The sequence below is a fragment of the Hippopotamus amphibius genome, chromosome 13, assembly GCF_030028045.1.
Source record: "Hippopotamus amphibius kiboko isolate mHipAmp2 chromosome 13, mHipAmp2.hap2, whole genome shotgun sequence".
NCBI classification, from domain to species: Eukaryota; Metazoa; Chordata; class Mammalia; order Artiodactyla; family Hippopotamidae; genus Hippopotamus; species Hippopotamus amphibius.
The window spans coordinates 37,983,660-37,996,167 of NC_080198.1; the positions used below are offsets into that span (position 1 = coordinate 37,983,660).

A 12,508-nucleotide genomic window follows, 5' to 3' on the forward strand; every position below is an offset into this window, starting at 1 on the left:
CATGGGTTCAATCCCTGGTCCGAGAAGATTCCACATGCCTCAGAGCAACTAAGCCTGTGTGCCACAACTACTGAGCCTGCGCTCTAGAGCCCACGAGCCACAACTATTGAGCCCATAAGCAACAACTACTGAAGCTCGAGCACCTAGAGCTGGTGCTCTGCGACAGGAGAAGCCACCGCACTGAGAAGCCCGTGTGCTGCAACAAAGAGTAGCTCCTGCTCACCACTACTAGAGAAAGCCTGTGTGCAGCAACAGACTCAGTGCAGCCAATAAATAAATAAATAAACAAATTTATTAAAAAAGAAAAAGAAAAAAAGAGCCTGGTCTTGTTAGTCGCTTTCTTGCCACCTCCTGCTGCCAACTAGCAACTTTAAACCCTGGGTAGGAAATGAGGAAAGAACTGCTGTCTGCCCTAGGATCCAGGAGGCTTTTTATTTTTTGGCAGCTCCACGAGGCTTGTGGGATCTCAGTTCCCTGACCAGAGATTGAACCCGGGCCACGGCAGTGAAAGCACCAAATCCTAACCACTAGACCACCAGGGAATTCCCCAGGCTTTTAACAAAAGGCCTAATACTCACCTGGCAGGGGAGATACCATGATCATGAAGGTGGTTTTCCCAGGGTGAGGCTTATCCATTGCATTCCTGTGATTTCCCCAAACGTGGGAAACTCGACTGCATAATTTGTGGTAGTGGGGGACTGTGTTCGCACTTTCCCCTGGCAGAAAAAGAAAAGGAGAGGGGAAAAAAATGGCCTGGCTGAATCCTGGCAAGAGTATTTTGGATGTATTACTTGCTGTTTTGTTCACAGTGCTTATCACTAGGAGACATTATATGTGAACTGATTTATTTGTCTTATCTCCTCTACTAGAATGAATGATCTATGAGAGGGATTTCCCTTGTGGTCCAGTGGTTAAGACTCTGTGCTCCCAATGCAGGGGGCTTGGGTTCCATCCCTGGTCAGAGAAATAGATCCCACATGCATGCCGCAACTAAGAAGCCAGTGCAACCAAATAAATAAATAAATAAATAAATAAATAAATATTAAAAAAAAAAAAACTCTATGGGAGCAGAGACTTTTGTTTACTGCTGTACGTCCATGTAAAAAAAGTGCTCAGTTAAAATTTATTAAATTTTTAAAAATTATGGGGACTTCCCTGGTGGTGCAGTGGTTAAGAATCTGCCTGCCAATGCGGGGGACACAGGTATCATCCCTGGTCTGGGAAGATCCCAATGCCTTGGAGCAACTAAGCTGTGTGCCACAACTACTGAGCCTGTGCTCTAGAGCCTGCAAGCCACAACTACTGAGTCCAGGTGCTGCAACTACTGAAGCCTGCATGCCTAGAGCCCGTTGTGTTCTCTGCAACAAGAGAAGCCACTGCAATGAGAACCCCACACCCAACAACGAAGAGTAGCCCCCATTTGCCACAACTAAAGACCACGCACAGCAACAAAGACACAATGCAGCCAAAACAAAAAAATTAAAAATTTAAAAATTTAAAAATTATGGGGACTTCCTAGGTGGCTCAGTGGTTAAGAATCTGCCTGCCAATGCAGGGGTAACAGGTTCGATCCCTGCTTTGGGAAGATCCCACATGCCACAGAGCAACTAAGCCCGTGTGCCACAACTATTGAGCCTGCACTCTAGACCCCATGAGCCACAACTATTGAGCTCATGTGCTGCAACTACTGAAGTCCATGCGCCTAGAGCCCATGCTCCACAACAAGAGAAGCCACCGCATTGAGAAACCCACACCGCAATGAAGAATAGCCCCCACTCGTCACAGCTAGAGAAAGCCTGTGTGCAGCAACGAAAACCCAACACAGCCAATAAATAAATAAATAAATAAATAAATAAATTTATTAAAAAAAAATTATGGTGGAGTTGAGACCAGATTCTGTATACAACATGGTGTCCTTCACCAGAACTGAACCTCAGTATGGCCACTCATCAGCTATACGGCCTTGGGCAAGTTATTCAACCTTTCCACTCATTTTTCTTATCTGCGATATTAGAATAATTGTGATTTCTACCTTGAAGGGGAGTGGAATAAGGAAAGAACACAAGCATAAAGAGAACAGTGTCTGGCGTATAGTAAATGCTAAACAAATGTTAGTGGTTATTACTATTGTCACTATTATTATTGTGCTTTGTTCATTCAACATTGCTAGGAGCTTTCCTCACCTTGATCAGAAACTTGATTGTTATTGGAGACCCACTATGCCATTAGGCAAAGGTACCATTCATTTAGTACAATTTTTTTAAATACATTTATTCATTTAGGCTGTGCCACATCTTAGTCGTGGCACACAGGATTTTCGTTGTGGCATGCAGACTTTTAGTTGAGGCATGCATGCAGGATCTAGTTCCCCGACCAGGGATTAAAGCTGGGCCCCCTGCATTGGAATCATGGAGTCTTACACACTGGACCACCAGGGAAGTCCCCATTCAGTACAATTTTATACATAATGACTCTTTCTGGATTTCTAAACATTACAAGCAAGAGCAAGTGTGTGTGTGTGTGTGTGTGTGTGTGTGTGCGCTCTCGCGCACGCACATGCAAGTGTAATCTTGGAGGAGGTTGACTTTTATTTGGTTCTCAAAAGGTCTAAACCCAATAGAAGTTAAGAAGGACTGTGCAGAGGGCTGGCCTGTAAGAGACTTTTAGGCAGCCATTTCCAGAGTTCCAGTGTAGACCACGCAAAAGGGAGCCTGGCATGGTACCCTGGTTTTTGATTATTGATGGAATTCTTAACATGATAGTTACTTTGGTAATACTAGGAGACAAGACCTGGGAAAGACTTTTGGAAAATTCAAGGTCTAAGACTCAGGTAAGGAATAACATTCCAGGCATCCAGAGTCCACCTCCAGCCTATGCCCCCCTCCACCAGCCTTGAGTCCTGGTGCCTGATTCTCATGGGTGCGTGACTCTCCATTCCCCAGCAGATGGCGATGCTGTCCTGACTATGCCTGAGGGTTGCCAGCCAGGCCATGTGTTGTTCTCCGAGGGCTGGGACCTGTGCAAAGCCATTCCATTCACTCACAAATTCAGCAAACACTAACTGAATATAAAATATGTCCCTAGGTGCTGGGGATTTAGCCAGGAACCAGACAGACCCAGCTCTGCTTTTACAGGGCTTACATTTTAGAGCTGTGCTGTCAAGTATGGCAGCCATTAGCGACATGCTACTATTGAGATGTGTCTAGTCTGAATTGAGAAGTGCTATAAGTGCAAAATACATACCTGATGTCAAATATTAAGTAAAATAATAATATTAACTATCTAACTAACATTTTAAATATTGATTTTATATTGAAATGATCATATTTAGAGTATTTTGGGTTAAATAAAATATCTTATTAAAAATAATTTAACCTGGTTTTGACTTTTTTAACATAACTACTAAAAATTTTTAAATTACATGTGGTGCTCACATTTGTGGCTAACATTATAGTTCTTCTGGACAGTGCTCATCTAGAGAGTAATCACACATATAAACAAATGTACAATATGATGCCAGGTGAGGGGATATTAAAGCGAAGAAGTGACAGAAATGAGAGAGTGAGCAAACAGGTGGAAATAAACCTGTGAGCCTGGGACAATGTGGAGGCCAGTGTGGCCAGATCAAGGGATAAAGGAGTGTAAGAGACAAGTTAGAAAAGGAGGGCCAGAGATGCAGGTGTTTTTTTTTTTTTTCAATCTTTATTGGAGTATAATTGCTTTAAAGAATTGTGTTAGTTTCTGCTGAACAACAAATCAGCTATATATATACATATATCCCCATATCCCCTCCCTCTTGAGCCTCCCTCCCAACCTCCCAATCCCACCCCTTTAGGTCTTCACAAAGCATCAAGCTGATCACCCTGTGCTCTGTAGTAGCTTCCCTCTAGCTATCTATTTTACATTTGGTAATGTGTATATGTCAATGCTACCCTCTCACTACATCCCAGCTTCCCCTCCCCCCAGTGTCCTCAAGTCCATTCTCTATGTCTGCATCTCTACTCCTGCCCTGCCACTAGGTTCATCAATACCATTTTTCTAGATTCCATATATATGCATTAGCATAAGGTATTTGTTTTTCTCTTTCTGATTTACTTCACTCTGTATGACAGACTCTAGGTCCATCCACCTCACTACAAATAGCTCAATTTCATTCCTTTTTATGGCTGAGTAATATTCCATTGTATATATGTGCCACATCTTCTTCATCCATTCATCTGTCCATGGACATTTAGGTTGCCTCCATGTCCCAGCTATTGTAAATAATGCTACAATGAACATTGTGGTACATGTATCTTCTTGAATTATGGTTTTCTCTGGGTATATGCCCAGTAGTGGGATTGCTGGGTCATATGGTAGCTCTATTTTTAGGTTTTTTTTTTTTGGGGGGGGCACACGGGCTTAGTTGCTCCACGGCATGTGGGATCTTCCTGGAGCTGGGATCGGACCCGTGACCTCTGCATTGGCAGGCAGATTCCCAACCACTGCGCCACCTAGGAAGCCCCTATTTTTAGTTTTTTAAGGAACTTCCATACTGTTTTCCATAGTGGCTATATCAATTTACATTCCCACCAACAGTGCAGGAGGGTTCCCTTTTCTCCACACCTTCTCCAGCATTTATTGTTTCTAGATTTTTTGATGATGGACATTCTGACTGGGGCAAGGTGATATCTCATTGTGGTTTTGATTTGCATTTCTCCGATAAGTGATGTTGAGTATCTTTTCATGTGTTTGTTGGTCACAGAAATGCAGTTTTAAAAGATCATTGCTTTCTCCAAAGAAGACATACAGATGGCCAACAAACACATGAAAAGATGCTCAACATCACTAATCATCAGAGAAATGCAAGTCAAAGCCACAATGAGGTATCACCTCACACCAATCAGAATGGCCATCATCACAAAATCTGGAAACAACAAATGTTGGAGAGGGTGTGGAGAAAAGGGAACTCTCCTGCACTGTTGGTGGGAATGTAAGTTGGTACAGCCACTATGGAAAACAGTTTGGAGGTTCCTTAAAAAACTACAAATAGAACTACCATATGATCCAGTAATCCCACTACTGGGCATATACCCAAAGAAAACCATAATCCCAAAAGAAACATGTACCATAATGTTTATTGCAGCACTATTTACAATAGCCAGGACATGGGAGCAACCTAAATGCCCATCAACAAATGAATGGATAAAGATGTGGCAGGGCTTCCTAGGTGGCGCAGTGGATAAGAATCCGCCTGACAATGCAGAGGTCACGGGTTCGATCCCAGCTCCAGGAAGATCCCACATGCCATGGAGCAACTAAACCCGTGTGCCAAAAAAAAATAATGTGGCATATATATACAATGGAATATTACTCAGCTATGAAAAGGAGTGAGAGGGAGCTATACGTCATGAGGTGGATAGACCTACAGTCTGTCATACAGAGTGAAGTAAGTCAGAAAGAGAAGGACAAATATTGTATGCTAACTCACATATACGGAATCTAAAAATTGTACTGATGAACTCAGTGACAAGAACAAGGACACAGGTGCAGAGAATGGACTGGAGAACTCGAGGTTTGGGAGGGGGCGGGGCATAAAGGGGAAGCTGAGACGAAGCGAGAGAGTAGCACAGACATATATATACTACCAACTGTAAAATAGATAGCCAGTGGGAAGTTGTTGTATAACAAAGGGAGTTCAACTCGAGGATGGATGATGCCTTAGAGGACTGGGACGGGGAGGGTGGGGGGGGAGTCAAGGGAGGGAGGGAATACGGGGATATGTGTATAAAAACAGATGATTGAACTTGGTGTACCCCCCCAAAAATAATAAATCAATAAATAAAATTTAAAAAAAAGATCATTGCTTATTGCTGCATGACCATTTTGGGGAGAAGCTTGATGTTATTTTTTTGGCCACACCACGAGGTATGTGGGATCTTAGTTTCCCTGACCAGGGATAGAACCTGTGCCCCCTGCAGTGGAAGTGCAGAGTCTTAACCACTGGACCGCCAGGGAAGTCCCAAAGTTTGATGTTATTGATTAAATGTAAGAATATTCATTCTCTCATAGCCGTGATCTGATAATTTGACTCCCAGAAATAAACCCTAGAACAGTAGATTTCAAAGTTTTTAGTCTCAGAACGTACACTTTTTTTTGTCTTTCATTTTTTTTTTTTTTGTATTTCTCTTCAATAGTTGCTTGACATCTCTCTCTGCTCTTTACAAGGAAAATACAAACTAAATGAGAATAGAAAAAAATAATTAAATCATTAAATGATAGAAGTTACAAATCTGTTCCAAAATATACTTACATTAAATAAAATACGCATTTCAGTAAGAGATGCTACAGTGACTGTGCATTCTGGGAAGCTTCAAAGACATCTAGGCAGGGTCAACATTTGTGGAAGGAGCTAAGAGGATTTGTATCCAATCACAGTTTGTCACAGGTTTTTAATCGCCAATCATGTGCTACAATGAGCACATCATTAGCATCACCTGTGCAGGGAACTGACTGGGAAAAGGGGGAGAAGCAAACTCTAGTTTAATGCTTCTTTGGCTCAGGAAAATGCACTTTACAAAGTACAAGGTAAATTAGCCTCAAGTTCTGCAACGCCTTTAACAAGCAACCTGTCTCTTACAGAAACCATGGAGTGGGGTCAGAGGCTGAAGCTGACACCAGGGACCCTTTGAGACCATCATCCCGCTTCAGTTTTCTTGCCAGTGTCAGTGTTACTGCTACCTTTATCCTGGGCACGCTGAAACAGGTGAGGGGGACCCGGTGCCCAACACCAGGCCAGGCCACCTGCTCCAGGTGGCAGACCCTACACTCTTAAAATAACTGAGGACTCAAGAGATATTTTATGTGAGTTATATCTATAGGTGTTTATGTATTAGAAATTCAAACTGAGGAAAATTTAAACTATTTGCTGATTTAAAATAAATAACAATATGGCAGTAGATCTGCCCTACAAGAAATGCTAAAGGGAGTTTTTCAGGCTAAAATGAAATGGCACTAGATAGTAACTTGAAGCCATAATTTAAAATAAAGAACACTAGTAAAGTTAACTTCATAAGTAAATATAAAAGCCAAGATCATGATACTTCTGGTTTGGTTTGTAACTTCTCTCTTTTTCCTACATGATTTAAAAGGCAAATGCATAAAACAACAATTATAAATCCATGTTAGTGGTCATAAAATGTATAAAGATACAATTTCTGACAATAACAACATAAAGAGGGAGGAACAGAGATGTATAGGAGTAGAGTGCTTGTAAACTCTTAAAACTAAGTTGGCATTATTCAAACTAGCTTGTAAATTTAAGATGTCAATTATAATCCCTAAGTAAGCCACTAAGAAAATAGTTTAATATGCAGTTTATTGTATGTCAATTATATCTCAATAAAAGTTCTTAAAAAAATAAAAAAATAAAAATAAAAAAGAAAATAGTTTAAAAATATAGAAAAAAAGGAAAGAAGGGAATCAAAGTGATAGACTACCAAAGATTAACTAAAATTTTTTTTAAGAGGCAGAAATGGAGTAAATAAGAGTTTCCTGAAGCCCGTTCCAATGTGTGTGCAGAGGCTTCCCCACAGAGTGCCTGAGAACTTAATTCTAATGCTATCTACCCAGATTTAGAATCAGATTCCATGGGTCAAGGGCTCAGTCCCACAAGACTGCCCTCCACTTCACATAAGTCGACAGTCCAGGTTGTTACCTGTGCTTCTAACCAACTGGCTACAAACTGAGGTTCCGATGACTCCCTCCAACTTAGGATGTCATTCTCAACTCCAGGTTGTCACCTATGCTTCTGACCCACTGGCTATATATCAGAAGTTCCCAAGAGTAGATCCTCAATTTCTATTAATTTGCTAGAACAGTTCACTGAACTCAGAGAAACATTTTACTTACTAGATTTCTGGCTTATTATAAAAGGGTTATTAAAGGATACCAATCAACAACCAAAAGAAGAGATACAAAGAGCAAGGCATGGGGAAGGGGTGTGGAGCTTCCATACTCTCTCCAGGCAGACCACTCTCCCTGCATCTCCACATGTTCACCAACCCAGAAGCTCTCTGAACACTGTTCCTTTGGGGTTTTATGGAGGCATCATTACATGAGCTTGATTGATTAAATCACTGGTCATTGGTGATTGACTCAATCTCCAGCCACTCTCCCCTCCCTGGAGGTCTACAGAGTGGGACTAAGTTCTCCTGGCAATCAACCCTCACCCTTGGGTGGGATCCAAGAGTCACTTTTGCTGAAGGGTTTTCAGGAATTGAAAACAAGAGACCAAATATCCCATTGCTCTTATCTCTCAGGAAATTCCAAGGGTTTTGAGAGCTGTGACCTAGAAACTGTGGATGGACAGCTATATATGAGAAATATATATTTTGGTCATTCAGATGATATATATATCATATCATATATATATCTATATATGTGAAATATATATAGTTTGTTTGTTTCTTTGTTTGTTTATTTATTTTATTGGCACTTGTAGAATCTTAGTTCCCTGACCAGGGATTGAACCCCGGCCCTGGGCAGTAAAAAACTCCAGTGGAGTCTTAACCACTGGACTGCTAGGGAATTCCCCAGACTGGAATTTTTTGAAAAGGTCTATCTATATGTATCTAAAAGAGACTCACTTTAGGTATAAGGGCACAAAGAGGCTGAAAGTAAGGGGTGGAAAAATATATTCCATTCAAATAGTAACCAAAAGAGAGCTGGGTGGCTATATTATTGCAAGACAAATTAGACCTAAATCAAAACAGGTTACAAGAGAAAAGAAGGAAAATATTGATAAAAGGTACAATATAGCAAGAAGATATAACAGTTATGAACATACATATATCTTACAACAGAGCCCCAAAATATATGAAGCAAAAATGGACAGAAATGAAAGGAGAAATACACAGTTCTACAATAATAGAGACTTCAATACTCCACTTTCAATGATGGGTAGAACAACCAGACAAGATCAATAAGGAAACGGAGGACTTGAGCAACACTGTAAGCCAACTAGATCTGACTGAGGTGTACAGAACCTTCTACCCAACAATAGGAGAATATACATCCTTCTCAAGTGAACATGGAACATTCTCCAGAGTAGGCCATATGTTAGACCACAAACAAGTCTCAATAAATTTAAAAAGATTGAAATCATACAAAGTATCTTTTCCTTTTTGGTAACAATGGAATGAAACTAGACATGAATAACATAAGGAAAACTAAAAAAAAAATCACAAATACATAGAAATTTAAAAACATACTGTGTGTCATGCTGGTTTCAGGCATGTGTCTAGACTTGAGATTTACATGATGTCAATTAAACTTTCTTTCTCTCCAACTTCTGTTGCTTCGTCCAATGAGATTGATGCTATGTTAGGGTCCATGTGGTGGACATGCCTCCCACCACTCCATTCCAGGGTCTCTCCCAATCACAGTAAATTGGCTGCAGCACAACCTCTTGGATTCAAGTCTAGTCAGAAACAGAAAACCCCATTCCATTCATTCCTACAGAATTCCTGAGATGCACTCTGATTGAATTAGTTTCTGAACCTCCTACTAGACCTGGAGAATGTGGTATGCTGAACCTGGTATTGAACCTCTCCTCAATCCAGGTAGACCCAGAGTAGGAGAAAGCAGACTCCAAACAAAAATCAGTTCTTCTGCTGAAGAGCAAAAGAGGCCAAGAATATGTAGTTAGTGCTCATACTGTAACTCTCTGATAAGGGCTGAATTGTGTCTCTCCAAAATTCATATGTTGAAGTCCTAACCCCTAGTACCTCAGAATGTGACTGTTTGAGATAGAGATTCAGTTAAAATAGGATTATTAAGGTAAACCCTAATCCAATGTGACTGGTGTCCTTACAAGTAGAGGAAATTTAGAGAAAGAGAGAAATAAATAACCAAGTGTTTAAGCCATTGCTACTTTCTAGGAACTTAAATAAATATCCCAAACAGTGCAGTGATCATCTCCTCTTTAAGTATCTTGCCTTTTATATTAAGATTTTGTCATCCTTTTTAGTTCCCCCCCCCAAAGACATTATTAGCTTGAATTCTTCAAGGTCTGTACGATTAACACAGAAAAGAGCTGAATCGCAAAGTCACAAAAACAAATGGTTGAAAGTCAATTTTTCCCATTGTTTGTATTTGGTTTCTGTTCACCTGAACTTAGATCATGCAAATATTCCACAAAGTGCAATCTTTGGGAGGCAATTTGAAAGCTAGACACTATAATCAGACTCCTCTGTGCCTTGTATCTTTGATTCAATGAAGGATCATTTTTGGTGTGGTGCTTGTTGTTTTATCATCAGTATGAAGAAAAAGTTTTTAGCTGACACAATAACAAATATACCATTAAAAATTAAAAACAACAACATACTGTGTGATGGTTAATTTTATGTGTCAACTTGAAATGACCATGGAGTATCTAGACATTTAGCCAAAAGTTATTCTGGATGTGTGTCTGAGGGTGTTTCTGTGTCAGTTAACATTTTTTAAAATTATTTATTTATTTGTTTGGTTGCACCAGGTCTTAGTTGTGGCATGCAAACTGTTAATTGCAGCATGCATGTGGGATCTAGTTCCCTGACCAGGGATCAGATCCAACCCGGGCCCCTGCATTGGAAGTATGGGAGTCTTAACCACTGCTTGTGTCACCAGGGAAGTCCCAGATTAACATTTGTTTATTTCTTTTTTTCTTTTTCTTTTTTTAGTTTTTGAGATTAATATTTGAATAGACTGAGTAAAGCAGATAACCCTCCCTAATATGGATAGGCCTCATCCAATCAATTGAAGTTCTGAACAGAACAAAAAAAGCTGAGTAAAAGGAAGCCCCTCCTGTCTGATTGCTTGAGCTGGAACATTGGGCTTTGGTCTATGATCCAAACATCAACTCTTTTAGGGTCTCTGAGCCTGCCAGTGTGGGAAAACATTCAGAAGTCTTTCTGAAACCTTGAAAATGCTACTAAAAGTAATTATAGTATGTGGGCCGAGCGACTGGATGCAGAATGTCCTGCTTGAGCAGTGGAGGAACTAAGGGTGCTGGGCGTGGAGACCATGGGGGCATAGGCTACCATGGAAACAGAAAATTGACCCTCTCTGGGGGCGCAGCCCCTTTCTCACTTGCACACCTCATATCACCCTGTTTGGCCCTGGAGGATGGCTGGTTAGCCAGAGATGGGTAAGATTCCTCAGGGGAGGAACAACCTAAGACAGGCACAGTCGCAGAGGGGCCAACAGGGGTGGGGCACAGACCCTTAATCCTTTTGAGAGAGGTCTCCTGCCCCCAGGGCTGCTTTGCTCTCCGCGCCCAGCTCAAATCCACACCCTGCTCAAATCCACACACTGCTCAAATCCACACCCTGCTCAAATCGGACCCAGGAGGCAAACAAAGATCATTGCCCCCCTCATGTGAGGCCTTTGTTTACTTCAAAGATAAACTTGTTTGTGGGACTGAACTGGGAGTGTCAGACCCTTACGCTATGCCAAGAACTCAATAAAAGCAACCTGGGATCAATCAGCGAGGCTCTTGATCCTAGAGGTCTTGAGTCCCCCGGTCCCATCTTTCTCTTAAATCTGTGTCTGTGTTTTCTTTAAGCTTGCGGCACCCGTCACTCACCTCAAGTCGCCAAGCTGGTCTCGGCATGCCAGCTTTTGGACTAGGAATTTATACCATCAGCTCTCCTGGTTCTTATGTCTTCAGATTTGAACACATTGACTCTCCTGGGTTTCAAGTTTGCCAACTGCAGATCTTGGGAGTTCTCAGCCTCTATAATCACATGAGCTAACAGTTTATAATCTCAATCTCTCAACCAATCTCTCTCTCTCTCTCCATATATATATGGAGTGGAGATGGCTGTCCACCAGAGAGATGTGACGTGAGACTCATCTGCATTGAGGGACAACACCGGGTCTGTGTCTGCTCTCAGAGCTGAGGCCTGAAGACCAAAGCCTGTCTGTATCCTCCTGATTCTCAGTACTCTGGGATTTAGGGAAGACTCTGTTCCAGTATGGTGGGGCGGGGGGTGGAGGGGGTTGCCTAAAGGGGAAACCCTCAGGAACCTGGAGGGACCCAGACAATGAATCATTAGTTTGAGTCAAAATGGAGTTAGCAATGACCAGTCGGGAAGATCCAGGGTTACCTATTATAATGAGGCAGGGAATGTTTTCTGTCATTGGAGGTCTCTAGGTCTGGGCTGGGAAGGCTAGGCTCCTCCAGGCTGTTCCTTGGGCTGGCCTGGAATCCTGATTTTGTTCTGTTTGATGCCCCACTACAAGAATCCTAGGGGCTACCCTGGGCCTGTGTCTCTGGAGCCCCTCACACAGAGAAGGCACAGGTCACCAAAGATGACCATTGCCTGGAGGGTTCTGATGTGTGAGGTAGGAGTCCACAAGAGGCTCTGGTTCCAGCTCTACTCCATTCCATACTATTTTCTTGGCTTGGGAAATCACTGGCCCATGTCTGGCCTTAGATTTGTTATCAGTAAAACAGGTTTAACCGACAATTTCTGAGGCATTGTTT

General features: G+C 41.7%; 1 pseudogene; it reads left to right on the top strand.

Annotated features, from left to right (window-relative positions):
* Positions 1-570: 570 nt before the first annotated feature.
* On the top strand, positions 571-719 carry LOC130835411 (U1 spliceosomal RNA; annotated as a pseudogene).
* Positions 720-12,508: the final 11,789 nt, after the last annotated feature.